Source organism: Phyllobates terribilis, unplaced genomic scaffold, assembly GCF_046119375.1.
Source record: "Phyllobates terribilis strain yellow unplaced genomic scaffold, ASM4611937v1 Scaffold_12__6_contigs__length_324123572, whole genome shotgun sequence".
Taxonomy (NCBI): domain Eukaryota; kingdom Metazoa; phylum Chordata; class Amphibia; order Anura; family Dendrobatidae; genus Phyllobates; species Phyllobates terribilis.
In genome coordinates, this window is record NW_027362772.1 from 137,680,190 (window position 1) to 137,694,994 (window position 14,805).

Consider the following 14,805-nt stretch of genomic DNA (forward strand, 5'->3'; position numbering starts at 1 on the left):
AAACCGCCGTCCTTTTTTTTTACAAAAAAAAATCCAACCGCCACAGGAGACTTAGAGGGCCTAATGTGACCGGCGGCCAAACTTGTCTGTATGTATTCCTCCAAAGCCTTCCTCTCAGGAATAGTAAGGTTAAATAAACGACTTTTAGGAAGAGTCGCTCCAGGGACAAATTCAATAGAACAATCATAGTCTCTATGGGGAGGCAAAACCTGCGATTCCTTCTCAGAAAAAAACTCTCCAAAAATCCTGAATAGGAACAGGCAATTCTCCCCTATCCAAAGCTGCAATACGCCCATTACAACACTTGTCATAACATTTATGGCTCCAGGATTTAATTTCACTGGTAGACCAATCCAGTACAGGATTGTGAAATTTTAACCAGGGCAATCCCAATATTACTGGAGAAGGCAAGTTATTCAACACTACCAAATCCAATTTCTCATGGTGAACACCATTAATAGTGAGAGGAAATTCACAGACCTTGAGAGTAATATTCTTCAAAGGGGAACCATCCACAGAAACCACAGCAATGGGGGATGATAAAGGTTCAGGTTTTAAATTGAGTCTTTCCACGAATCCCCCATCAATAACATTCAGAGTAGACCCACAATCGACAAACACCCGAAATTCCATAAATTTTTCCTGAGCAATCGTGGAAGCAGCTAAAAATACACCCTTGGAATTTAAACAGGCAATACGGGCATGACTGACCATTTTTTTTTCTTTCTTCATACGAAGCTCACAGCCTTTAATCAAATGACCAGATTTTCCGCAATAGAAACACAAGCCTTCAAAAAATCGACGGTCTTTTTCTTGAGAGCGAGGTGCCACCGATCCAATCTCCATCGATTCACCACTGTTAGTACACACATTCTCATAACCAGAAACTGACATAGCAGAGGATTTGCTCTCATTAACCCTTGCACGCAGTCTTCTATCCACCCGTATAGCTAATTGCATAGCCTGTTGCAAATCTTCAGGTGTAGGATAAGCAATTAGCAGGTCTTTAACCCTTTCACTGAGCCCAGCAAGAAATAGACTTTTCAGAGCAGAATCGTTCCACCCTGTTTGAGTAGACCAACGACGGAAATGAGTACAATATTTTTCCACATTACCTGATCCTTCTTTTAAACATCTCAACTCAGTCTCAGCTGATGCAACACGGTCAGGATCATCATATAATAGTCCCAAAGCAGAAAAAAAACTATCCACTGATCTGAAGCATGTATCACTAGGTTGCAAAGAAAAGGCCCACTCCTGAGGCTCTTTGCGCAAAAGTGACATTATGAACCCTACGCGCTGGGATTCATCCCCAGAGGACTTAGGTCTCAAACGAAAATACAATAAGCAAGCATTTTTGAATGAAAAAAATTCTCGGTGTTCACCAAAAAATAAATCCGGCAAACATACCTTAGGCTCCAAGAAATGTGCTCCAGGACAGTTACTCACGTGCTGACGGAGCTCGGCCACCTCCAGAGAGATGAACCAAATCCTGAACCGACACCATGATGAAACAGAAAAAATCTTTCCTTAGAGAATTTGCTGGCTGGACTTACTGTTATGTTCTGCTACCAGAGCTAAGGAAAGAGAGGAGATCTGTCCCTACGATAGAACTCAGCTTAATCCCTACGATGTAACAGGGAACCTGATCCTGCGATCAGACCTGCTAAAGTCCTAAGCTAGTCTGTACGGAGACCTATAGATGTGGGGTAGGAATCCCTACAAGTACTAAGGACTGGGAGGAATATGGGACACCTCCTAACACAAATAGTAGCAGACAGACGAACAAACAAAATATATAGAACATAGAGGTCAGTAGACCAAGCAAACTAACAGAGCAAGACACAGAGCACAGGCTAGCTAGAAAGTAGATATACAATGAAGTCCAGCAAAGCCAGAAGGGCGGAGCAGGATTAAATAGGCCAACAAGGTCATGTGACCAGCAAAGGAAAAAAAACCTAAGAGCAAGGTTCTAACAATATCCCGGTGAATGCTACAAACTGCACCCCGGCTTACCTGATGCGAGCCAGACCAGGTAAGCTGCCCATGGACCTGGAGATGGGAGTCCTAACACCTCAGGCTCCTCCCCGGATGCGTACTGGGATACGGAAAGGCGACTGCAGTACAAGAAGGTACAGGAGAGTGTGGAGAAGAGCCTGGCCCAGGTGAGAGAAAGGCAAGAAAGACTCTTCAACCAACACGCCCCTGCTGGTCCCCTAGAACCTTGTGAGCAGGTCCTGAAGCGAAAGAGAAGGCTACATAAGTTGGACGACCAGTGGGAAAGGGAACCCTACACCGTACTGCAGTCTGATCACGACAAATCGAAGGTGTGTGTGATCACCAAGGATGGAGGAGAAACCACTAGTACCTTCTCCAGAGACCACCTAAAAAGGTGCCCCGAGCAACTCCATAGTGCAGAAGAGGATCAAAGTGACCTTGAACCCGCAGAGGACAAGGAAGAAATGATCAGCACCGTTCTCGGAGAGTTCCCTCAGTCCTGGACACGAATAAACGATGCCATAGTGGTACCCGTCCTGCATTTCCTGCAACCGGCTCAGCAACAACCTACACCAGAGCCGGAAGGTGGAGAAGAGCAAGCAGTTCCAGAGGCAGAAGAGCCGGCACCAGCAGCCCAGGAGAATCAACCCTCTGCTGACAGTGAGCCTGCCATGCCTGCGGTAAGCCAGAGGACCCGCAGACAGCTGCCTGCCCTGCCTGTAAGTCTAGCCAGTGACTGTACCCTAAATGGTAGTGAAGAAAACCAGGTTAGACCACCACCAGACAGTGGGTTACGCAGGTCAACCAGGAGCACAAAGGGGCAGATACCCGCTCGCTGGAGAATATAGGGTGCACTAAAACTGTAAATAACCCTGTTGCCAAGTGTTGAAATGTTTGCAAAGTTACATGCATGATTAGTAATTGTGTATTTCAGTTTCTTACTGTTACCGTACGGACTCAAAGGTTATGGACTTTTAATAACCAGGACTTTGTATGGACTGCGTTCGGAGCCTAACCAAGGAATGAACTAAGACTGTAAAGGACTTGGGGCTAGGACAGACCCCCCAACTGGTTAAGGCTCCCCGTTGTGTTGGTGAAATGGACACCCGGTCACAGACCACACTGTGACCTTAAGAACTCAACCTGTGCGTCGTTTGTCTACTGATGTTTTACGGTCATGCATATTATCTTTGTTTAATGTTTAGTCCCGGAGTACTAAATTTTACTAGGGGGGAATGTGTCACCCTGGCCTGGATGCCACAAATATAATAAAGCTGTGTCTGAGAGCAAGGGGGAGGTCCTCTAGTCAAGGACCATTAGCATGCAGCACCTCCTGTCCCAGACCAGTAGGGGGAGCAGGCTGCACCTATATAAGCTGGAGCTGGGGGCAGGGTTAGGGAGAACTGGACATCCTGTCTCTGGATTGAGAGGTGTCCCAGATCAGGGACAGACAGTTGTGTTGCAGCCTAAGAGGCCGTGTGGCAGTAGGAGAGCCACGAGCCAGGGACAAAAGGTGAAGTAAGCCTGTCCTGGCAGATAAAGAAACTAATCTACCAGACTTTGGTGTCTGAGGCTGGGAGGATTCCAGGTCCTACAGCAGATAACCAGTCCGCAGGGGACTGTATGTTCCTTGGCCTAAGAAGCCCGGAGGCTCCACCACAGCAGAAGGGACCAGCAAAGCCGTACCAGGCCGGGAGTAGAAAGGGACCCAAGTTGCAAGCCATACGGGCGAGAGGACACGGTGAGCTCGGGAACGTGGGCTGTTACACTACAAGGAGGGAAATAGCCAGAAGGAGCACAGAGAGCACGGTAGGCCTACACCCTCACCCTGACCAGGGTCAGCTTCTCACTTGTTCTCAGACATCCAGGCCCCCTCCTAGCCGGGCCTGTTTCTGGGTCATTTTACCTGTTCTAATAAAGACCCTGAACTGTTTAAGAGGCCTCCGTTTACTGGCTATCGCGGTCGGAATCATCCCCTCCATCATCCATTATATATACTGCCCTGGGGCCATACTCCTCCAATGGGGAGTTGAACTATTCAGTGCTGCACATTTATATCAGCCCCAGCGGTCTGCACTGCAGCGGCGGTTAGCCCTGACCGCAATCCACGGGTGGCGTAGTCGGACATTACCTACAGCACATCATAGACTACCACTGGTCTGACCACCCTGAGCCACGGGACCGGGTCGCCACTACTACTCCCAGCATTGCCCTGAAGACCGGTCGCGAGTGCCCCACGGCACAAACCTCCTTCCATCAGCAAGGGCATTGAAAATGAAACCTGGCAGGGTTTTTCAGCATGATAATTATCCCAAGCACATCGCCAGGGCAACAAAGGAGTGGCTTCGTAAGAAGCATTTCAAGGTCCTTGAGTGGCCTAGCCAGTCTCCAGATCTAAACTCTATAGAAAACTTTTGGAGGGAGTTGAAAGTCCATGTTGCCCAGCGACAGCTCCAAACCATCACTGCTCTAGAGGAGATCTGCATGGAGGAATGGGGCAACATACCAGCAACAGTGTGTGCCAACCTAGTGAAGAATTACAGAAAACGTTTGGCCTCTGTCATTGCCAACAAAGGATATATAGAAAAGTATTGAGATGAACTTGTGTTATTGACCAAATACTTATTTTCCACCAAAATTTGAAAAAAAAATTATTTCCAAATCAGACAATGTGATTTTCAGTATTTGTCTTCTCATTTTGTCTCTCATGGTTGAGGTCTACCTATGATGTCAATTACAGGCCTCTCTCATCATTTTAAGTGGGAGAATTTGCACAAGTGGTGGCTGACTAAATACTTTTTTACCTCACTGTATATGTTAAGCCTGAGAAGTGTATGTTCTCGGTCGAGGAGATCCCTTTCCTAGGATATGTGTTGTCTTCCACTGGTTTTCGCATGGATCCGGGGAAAGTCCGGGCGGTATTGGAATGGGATCGTCCGGAGGATTTGAAGGTGTTACAAAGGTTTTTAGGTTTCGCCAACTACTACCGTAAGTTCATAAAGAACTTTTCGGTAGTAGCCAAACCTCTTACAGGTATGACCAGGAAGGGGATGGACTTCTCCAGGTGGTCCAGTCCTGCCAGAGAGGCATTTGATACATTGAAAGGGTGTTTTGCTTCTGTGCCGATTCTTATTCAGCCGGATGTCTCTCAGATTTTTATTGTTGAGGTTGATCTGAGGTGAGAGTGGGGGGCGGTATTGTCGCAGGGGGTGTCTCCTGGTAAATGGCAACCTTGTGCTTATTTCTCTAAAAAATTGTCACCTGCTGAAAGAAATTATGACATTGGTAACAGGGAACTCTTAGAAATCAAATAGGCTTTTGAGGAGTGGAGTCATTTTTTGGAGGTAGCGGTCCACCCTGTTATGGTGATCACAGATCATAAAAATCTGGTGTACTTAGGGTCGGCAAATTGTCTAACACCTCGTCAGGCAAGATGGGCATTGTTCTTTACCAGGTTTCACTTTTTTGTCACTTATAGCCCGGGGAACAAAAATATTAAGGCAGATGCCTTATCCCGTTATTTTCCTGGGGGAGGAGATAAGTGTGATCCGCTTCTTATTCTTTAAAAGGGGATGGTTATGGCGTCTATATGCGCCAGTCTAGAAAAAGAGGTTGTTGACGCTCAGGGGGATACCCCTGCTGCCTGTCCACTTGGTAAACTGTAGCCGCCTGTGACTCGCCCCCTGGGCCGTGGGGCACCCAGAATCAGGCTTCTATGCGATGCTGGGGGTAGTAGTGGCAACCAGATCCCGTGGCTCAGGGTGGTCAGACCAAATTGTGGCAGTCTATTTATCTGTGTTTTGGAATGTCCGACTACGCCACCCGTGGATTGCAGTCAGGGATGACCGCCGCTGCAAGGCAGACCGCTGAGGCTGGTGTTGGTGTGCAGCACAGGGATAGGATAACTCCCCAAGGGAAGAGTGTAGCCTCAGGGCAACGTAGGCGGATGCTGGGGGTGATGGTGCAGGAGCAGCATAAATCACACAGAGTCCAATGGTGCAGTTCAGGCCTTTTACTCACAGTTGATATCCAAGTCACTTCTGTCAGCAATGACTGCCCAAGCCGCGCTGAGTCCACCAGGTGAGGGGCTCTGTCAACCCCCAGGCCCCCCACCCCCTCAGAAGTGTGGCACAGGACCCCCTTCTATCCTTTCTCTGGCCTCTCGTGCCCCACCAGTGACCACGCTTCTGTCCGGCTGCCTCGGGCCTTCTCTGGTAAAACTTGGCGCCAGTTTCCCTGACCCTATGTGGTGCCTTCCTAGCGTGTGTAGCAAGGGGTCGCACCAATAAATGATCACGACCTCCGGTTCTTGGCTGAGGGATGATTTACCTCCACCAACTTGGGAATCCGGTACCCTTCCGCGCCCTGACCCTTCACCCGATATAACGCGGGCTAGCAATGGTTGCTGTCTGTTCTACTCTCTTAGGGTCCCTTCTGCCTTCTTGTTTCTGGAGCCTTTCTACTCCTCTGTCTCTCCTATTTCTTTCCTTCCTTCTCCTTCTCCTCTTCTCCTCTCTGGCCCCGGCCTTCTCTCCAGGCCTGCCTCGTGAAGCTGAGCTCAGGCTGAGCCACAGCTCCCTTTCAGCTCTGACTGAACTTCTGCTTCTCTGAACTGAACTGAACTAAGATGGCTCCCACCTTTTATCTGCTTCTCTGTGTCTGAGCTCAGGTGACCTGCATCCAATGAGCTCCTTCCTATGCTCCAGAAACCGTACCCTTCTGCTCCTACATCACTGGGTTCTCTCCCCCCTCCCCACTCCAGCCAGGTACATGGTCAGTTGTGCCTGCAATTATATGGGAGCACCGTCGAGCTGTCCCCCGGAAATGGGGAGTGTGTATGTGTGTGTGCAGCTAACTGAGCCCTGGTCCACATTGGACCACCTGGGAGTGGAATATCACACCTCTGGTTGAGGTGCAATACCCCTGTGGCAACCGAACCCTCGGGGCGCCACACCTGCAGTGTCTGTGCACGTTCAAAGACCCTTCATACTCGTCTGTCGGGGGCTCTCTAAACCTTGGAGATTCCAAGTAGACCTTGGACTCACTTATCGGTCGATTTTATCATGGATCTACCTGTGGCGCCCCTGGGGGTTCAGTCGCCACAGAGCTACTGCACCTCACCCAGAGGTGTGGTGTCTCCTTCTCTCAGGTAAGGAGGGAGTGCTTCCCGGGACCCCAACACCCGCATTCAACACTACACTACTCCAGGCCGGCTGGAAGGGCATTATGCACTTCTTCTGCTGCCCTGTCCCTGGCTGGAGTGGGGGGAACCAAAGAGAGGGGGAAACAGTAGTGGGTGTGGGTGGAGGACGTAGAACAGGGGAGCACTTAGAGAGTAGGTATATATAGGGAAGCCATCTTAGTTAGTGAGGAGAGTGGAGTTCAGTCAGTGAGTAGTAAGGAGAGGAGGGGAGCAGAGTCTCTTCAGGAGCTCTGCTCCAGAAGTGGGGCCTAGTAAGAGAGGCCCAGGAGGGGAGCAGAGGAGAAAGGCTCCGGTAACATAAGGGATCCCAGGGGGTACGGTGAGTGCAGGACGGCAACCGTACGCCCGAATCTGCTAAGTGTCAGAGGGATCAGGCTGCAAGAAGGGGACCGGTCCCTGGACCAGCCGTGTTACTCCAGGTCTCGGCTGGAAAACCGGAGGCTTCTGCACTTCCATGGTGCAGTTGCCACAGCCTCATCCTAGTCGCCATGAAGGGCATCAAGTAGGTCCGGGAACTTCAGGTTGCTCAGAGGGACTTCAGAGCACCCGATCGTGACTTCGTGTGGGGAAGAGCAAGGGCAGGAGGGAGAAGACCCAGCGCGGAAGGTCGGTCTAGAGAGGAACATACAAAAGCGGGGTTCCGTCAAGTGCTCCTGATATACTTGAGAAAGCGCTGAACACCTTGTCAGGTAGACGCAGTGCAACGCGGGAGGCTGACACCCGTACAGTGTAACTGAGGAACTTAAACAGAACTGTGAGTAAACTCGGATGACTGCACTCCCCTGCCTCTGTCAGTTATTTCCGCTGCGCCATCTCTCTCTTGCACTACAAGCCCCAGCATCACCACCATCTGCACCTACACTGCCCTGGGGCCCGTTCCAACCCAGCTGCCCTGTCAACCGCCTCAGAGGTCTGAAGCAGCGCTGGTATCTATTACCAGAAACCACAGGTGGCATCACGAACACTTCCTAAGAACTACAAATCCCATATAAATATTTCTCCCCCCTTTTTGTTGACCGCCCTGGGCCATGGACGGGCCGCCGACACTGTGACGTATCCCTCCCCCGGCATCTATAGGCCCGGCACCGAGTACCCCACTGCCCTGGGGGCGCGTCATACCCGTGTCAGCGGGGAATACTGTAATCCTTATGGTGGTTGCTAGGTTCAATAAAATGTCTCATTTTGTCACGTTACCAGCTTTACCAAATGCCAAATCCTTGGCGCAAGTTTTCATCAGGGAAATAATTAGATTACATGGGATCCCGACCGACATTGTTTCTGATTGGGGGGGTGCAGATTGTCTTCAAGTTTTGGAAGGCATTTTGCGCCCATTTGGGGATTCATTTGTCTTTTTCTTCCACGTTTCACCCACAGTCTAATGGGCAGACGGAATGGGTTAACCAGAATTTAGGAATGTATCTTAGGTGTTTTGTATCTGAAAACCATGAGGAATGGGTTACCTATTTACCGTTAGCCAAATTCGCTGTAAATAATCTGTGTGAGGAATCGACTGGTAAGTCCCCGTTTTTCAGGGCGTATGGGTTTCATCTTCAGTTTAGCTCCTTTAATGGTAATCACCCTTCTGGATTACCGGAGGAGGAATGGTTTTCATCTTATATTTCCACCATATGGTGGGGGTTACAATTAATTTAAGGAAGATGGGATCCAAATATAAGTGTGTTGGTGATCGAAGGCATTTGGTGAGTCCGGACCTGTGTGTGGGTGTCTTAGTGTGGTTCTCCTCTAGGAACATTAAGTTGAAGGCTCCGTCTTGGAAGCTTGGTCCCAGGTTTAACGGATCTTACAAGATTGTAGCCATCGTCAATCCCATAACATTTCGCCTTGCGTTACCTCCTACCTTTAAGATCCGTAATGTTTTTCATTGGTGTCTCCTCAAAAAATACGTTGCATGTTTTGTACCGTTGCCTATTCCTCCTTCACCTGCATTGTCAATGGGGACTTGGAGTTTCAGATTGCAAAGATCTTGGATTTCCATCTTGTTCGTCTGTCACTTCAGTATTGGAGGGGGTACGGTGCCGAGGAGAGGATGTGGGTACCAGCATCGGATATTCATGTGGTCAGACTGATCTGGGCTTTTCATGTGGCTCACCCCAAGAGGCCTGGTCCTGAGGTTCCGGAGGTCCCTCGTAGAAGGGAGGTTACCGCAATGGGGTGGAGCCAGAAGACCGCAGCGTCTGAGGGCTTCTACTCCGACTCCGAGAAGACGCACTTCTCCTTCATTTTTAGACATGTTTTATTTCTTCTAGCAAAACAGGGGTTAAGCGGACATGTTGGAAATCTTGGTGCTCACAGCTGAGCTCAGTTAGCCAATCCTTTTCCCTTTATAATCTGGGCTCTGATTTTAGTCAGGAGTAAGTGGGAAGCACCACATACACAGCAGCACACCAGGACAGGGGGATACAATTTGTCTGTAGAGATCCTGAGCAAACAGGCACCGCAGCTTGCCCACGACTAACTTGTTTGGGCTCCTTACATTTACCACACACAAAGCCAGCACCCCCATGTACCCCACACACAGCCTGTACTTCACAATCAATATAATCCCTATGCAGAGATGTAACTGCTTAGTCTCTCTGTACTGTGTCATAATTTTTTTTCTTATCCCTGTGGTGGGATATCATTGAGTGTGAAATAATTAACATCTTCAGAGTGATCTCTGTAGTGTTCTCGGACTATAATACTTTCATAGGTTATGAAGACATTTTTAAGCTGTTATTATTATAATTTGTACACTAAAAACCTCACTTGGTGGATATATTGAATGTAGCTCTAAACTAATAGTACAAGAATAAAAAACGAAGACAGCATGAACTCCCCACTATCCGCATGGAATGTATAGTCAGTGAGTCACTCTTCCCATCCCATTGATTTATTATATACCTTGGCTTCTATTACTTCTCATTACTGAATCCTGGGATAGTTGGTTCCTTCCCAGTGACTGGAATTCAGTGCTACTAAGCTGCTGGAATTCAATGGCCAGATTTCTGTTTATATTCTCTTCATTTGTCATGTCTTACTTGTCCGAAAATAAGATAGTTTATACATGAAGCAAAGCAAAGAAAAGTTTAGAATGTCAGGGAGGGAATTGTTGCAGCATAAAAATGGACTTGTATCACTCTCCAATTCCTTAGATACAGTCTGTTTACTGCGCAGCTCTCATACATATGGCTGATGTCAGCAAGCACTTCTTCTAGTGCCAGCACATAGTGTAGAGGCCAAAAAAAATCGCAGTTAGGCTATGTGCACACAAAGAGTTTTTGATGCTTTTTCGCAGCGGTTTTCCCGCCGCAAAAACGCTGCGAAAACGCTTGTTAATATCTCTGGTATAGCAATGGTAATCCTGATGTGCTGTGCATATGATGCAGAAATTTCTGCTCAGGATTACTATTACGGTAAAAACCGCAGCATGACCATTGTGCGGGCGTTTCTGCCGCGAATTCGCTCCCATTGACTTGAATTGAACCGCAGCAAAACCGCAGGTATAATATTTACAGTGACGGAAATAAGTATTTGATCCCTTGCTGTTTTTGTAAGTTTGTCCACTGATAAAAACATGAACAGTCTATAATTTTAAGGGTAGGTTAATTTTAACATTGAGAGATAAAATATCCCCAAAAAATCAAGAAAATCACATTGTATAAATTAGATAGATTTATTTGCATTTTGCAGTGAGAAATAAGTATTTTATTAAAGCCAATGACCGCGAATTTGCGGCAGAACTGCGGTGCAGGTGGTACCCGGGTCGGGAGAGGAGGACTACTACTCCGCTCATCCAACTGCCGCTCCCGCTGATAACATCGAGAGCGGGTCGGCTGGAGCAGTAGTCTTCCCAGCCAAGCCGGCGTGCCTGCTTTTAAAAAAAAAGTAAAAAAAGTATAAATAAAAAAAAATCCTTATACTCACCTGTCCGGCGCCCCCCGGTGTCCTCCTGGTCCTGGTCCCCGGCGATGCTCTCTCCCCAGAGGCCAGCAGTATACTGTGCTTTCAGGACCTGGGGTCTTGTGAGTGATCAGCTGATCGCTCACGTGACCTCACCGTGGGAACATTCAGAAGAATGTTCCCATGGAGGTGAGCTCACCGGGGCTGATCACCTGATCTTCAGCTGATGAACCCCAGTGAGCTCCTGCAAAGGAATATATACTGATAGGAGTGATTTTACACTTCTGTCAGTATACACTGCTGTCTTCTACAGCAGTGACATCAGTAATTGCTGATGTCACTGCTATAGAAGTGACCCGAATCGCCGTGGTACAATCGTTGGCGGTACGTGGACTGTGTTGTGATGGTAGACAGGTGAGGAATATGGTTGTTTGTTTTTTTACTTTTTTTCAGAAGTTCGATGGCTTTGAGGACCCAGTACAATAAAAAAAAATTAAAAATGTGTTTTTTACCTCATTCAAATACTTTATTCTGGCCGTGTCTTTTATTGAAAAAGCGGCAACCCTTTTACTACGCAGTTAGTAATGGAGGCGTCTTATAGACCCCTCCATTACTAACCTGGGCTTCACGTCAGCCGCCAATACAAAGCTGCAGTGAACCCCAACCCCATTACCCCACTCGCAACCACTCCAGGTCAGTGAGAAGAGCGGAGGCTAAGCGCCAGATTTAACGCATCTTATAGATGCACCATTTCGGGGACTGCTGAGGGGTGATATTAATAGCCGCGGAAGGGGTATTCATGGCCTCTTCCCTGGCTATTAATATCAGCCTGCAGTTGTCTAGTTTAGCCTTTTCTGGTTAGATTTTATAGGCGGACCCCACATTATTTTTTTTCTGTGGTCCCCCTGCAATCTAGTCAGTAAAGGCTAAACAAACAGCTGTGGGCTGATATTAATAGCCAGGGAAAAATTTTGGCTAATGGACCCTTCCCCAGCTACTAATATCAGCCCCCAGTGGTCGGCTTTCCCTATGCTGGTTATAAAAATGACACGGGAGCCCACGCCATTTTTTTTTTATTTTAGGCTCTGTGCCCACCATCCAGATGTAGCAGTGCTTTAGATGCATACTGTTGCTGCGTCCAAAATGTTGCATTCTATTGAACGCAGGTAAATCCACATGTGTTCACTGAACCATGCATATTTACTGCATTCAATACATTCTAGTGGTCAAATTTCTGTTGCGGAGACTAGCGACTCCGCAAGAGAACTTGACATGCTGCGGTCCTTAAAGACGCGCCATATGTCAGTGTCCACGGGTGATCACCAGCCTCAGATGCACACATAGTGGACATGGGATTTCTAGAAATGCCATCCACTATGCAGTAACATCTGGACGCTGTGGGTTTGATGCTGTATAAACACGTAGCATAACACCTGCAGCGGCTCCTGATCGTGGTGACGTACCCAAACTCACCCGCAGCATGTCAATTTCTGTAGCAGACATGCTAGTCTCCACTGCAGATTTTGACTGATTGAAGTGTCATTATATGCGGTGGATTCACATTTACTGACAATAAAAGTGCAGTATTAGAACATCGCGTTTTGGACATAACAAAAATGCGCTGCGTCCAAAGCGCTGCTGAGTGCTGATCGAGGGGGAGGTAGTGGCTAAAGAACCAGCTGTTAGCTGTTAATTATAGCCAGGGACCATGTTTGCAAATGGCACCTTCCCAGGCTAAAAATTGCAGCTCACAGCTGCCGCATAAATTACATGAATAGAAATGCTAATGAAGATTGGGTGAATGAGATTAGCTGACACCCAGCTCTTTTGTTTGGTGATAAGATATCAGTCAGACCTTTTTATGACCAAAGCTAATTAAAGTAAAGAGTTAAATAAACACACAGACACAGAGCAAACACTTTATTTGAAATAAAACAGACGCATTATTTAATCATTTAAATTATCCAATATACTCACCCCAGTTCTGATGGTAATCCAAGATTTTAAGCAATGTCCCACCAAATAACTTTATTTAGCTCAAAAAATGTGTCAAAAAGCGTGAAGAATTTCCATTTTTCCTGCCAAGGAGATGCAGAAATGCTCAGGAAATTTCTGCTTCAAATTCTGATCGTACGCACATAGCCTTAGACAATTTCTCTTTTTAAGGGAAACACAATTTCTCTATTTTAAGGGAAACACAATGTTACCAAAATAATTTTTTCTACCTGCACAGGAACCAATATATAGCGATAAGTATGTATTTTTTATTTAAAATACAGGACACAAACTATTGGTGCCAAGACGCACTATAAGATTAAATTCACTATGCTTATTTCCTGCCTGTTACGTTAATCCCAGGTTCCTATGGGCCCCAATTCAGGCTCTGCTGCAGCAGTGCGATGGTTCCAGCTTCTGATTTCCACTGTTAGGGCTCGCTCACATGAATGTATAACACGGTTGAGTGCTAGCCAATGTTTTATTGGATAGCACTTGGCCCAATATTATTCCATGGGGCAGTGCCAAATAGCGCTTTTTCTCATGTTGATTTTTTGTCATCCAAGATCAGACCAATTTACGCAGAGACAATGAAGAAGATGGAGAAATTAAGTTTACCATCTTCTCCGCACCTGTGCTGCGATTCTCTCATGAAAATCGGATCACACCAAGATGATACTCAGCTCAAACTCTCCAATAAAATAATCTGCCAAACAGTAGTTTTTTGAGGAGTATTTGGAGTGGATGTGCTCCACAGTTCTCATGAGACATGGTTTCAAAAATGTTTGGAAGATTCTTCTGATTCATTTCTATGGGAAATCTACTTTGCTGTTCATATGAGGAGTCTGTTGAGAAATTTTGAAAAATATATGGTGAAATAAAAGTGCATATCATTTCTTAAAGGCGAGTTCTGATGGAATCTGCTCCAGACTAAACACTGTTGAATTATAGTCTATGTGCATGCCACGTGAGTGAAGTAACAAAACACTAATCATATGCACAGAAAGTCATTTTACCATACCACGTTGGTGGACGTTTTTTCCTGAAGCCTCTTTGCCACCAGTTGTGCCGGAGTTGTTGTGGTGACAATGCCGCCAACGTCTTTCACTTTTAAATAGAAAGTATAAAGAGCAAGCGGTTTTCCACTGGGAAGCCGCCCAAAGAATTTCCATGTCACTAATTTTAACTGCTTCATGGTTTTTGAACCCTCAAGCGGTTAAAAGAAGAGACATAAGACAGAACACAAGCACAGCAATATCGTTTTCACACTGCTGTGCTTTATGGTCATTTTATGGGACGCTTTTGCAGCGTTTTTTTACACAGATTCCAGGCTGAATCCACATGCCGTGCACATATAGCCCTAGGAAGAGGAACAACTCCTCCAAAAAGAATTTCCTGGAGAAGTTTTCACTTGAAAAACTCATTGTTCATGAACTCCTCAAAAAACTCTGTGTGAACAATGGCTCATTCTCTGCTTGATGATTAATGTGTAAAATCTTCCTGACTCCCTTTGTGTTTGCCATTACGCATTATACTGTATTGATATGTTTCTTTGACCCTGGCTCAGTTCCTGACTTCATCCTTGCCTTGCCCCCTTGTTTAGTCTGCTTGTTACTTGTGGTGTTTTCTAGATTATGACTCGGCCTAGTCCCTGAGCTCGCTCCTGTCTGATGCCTTGGAGTTTCTGGGGCACACCGTCATTAATAGGT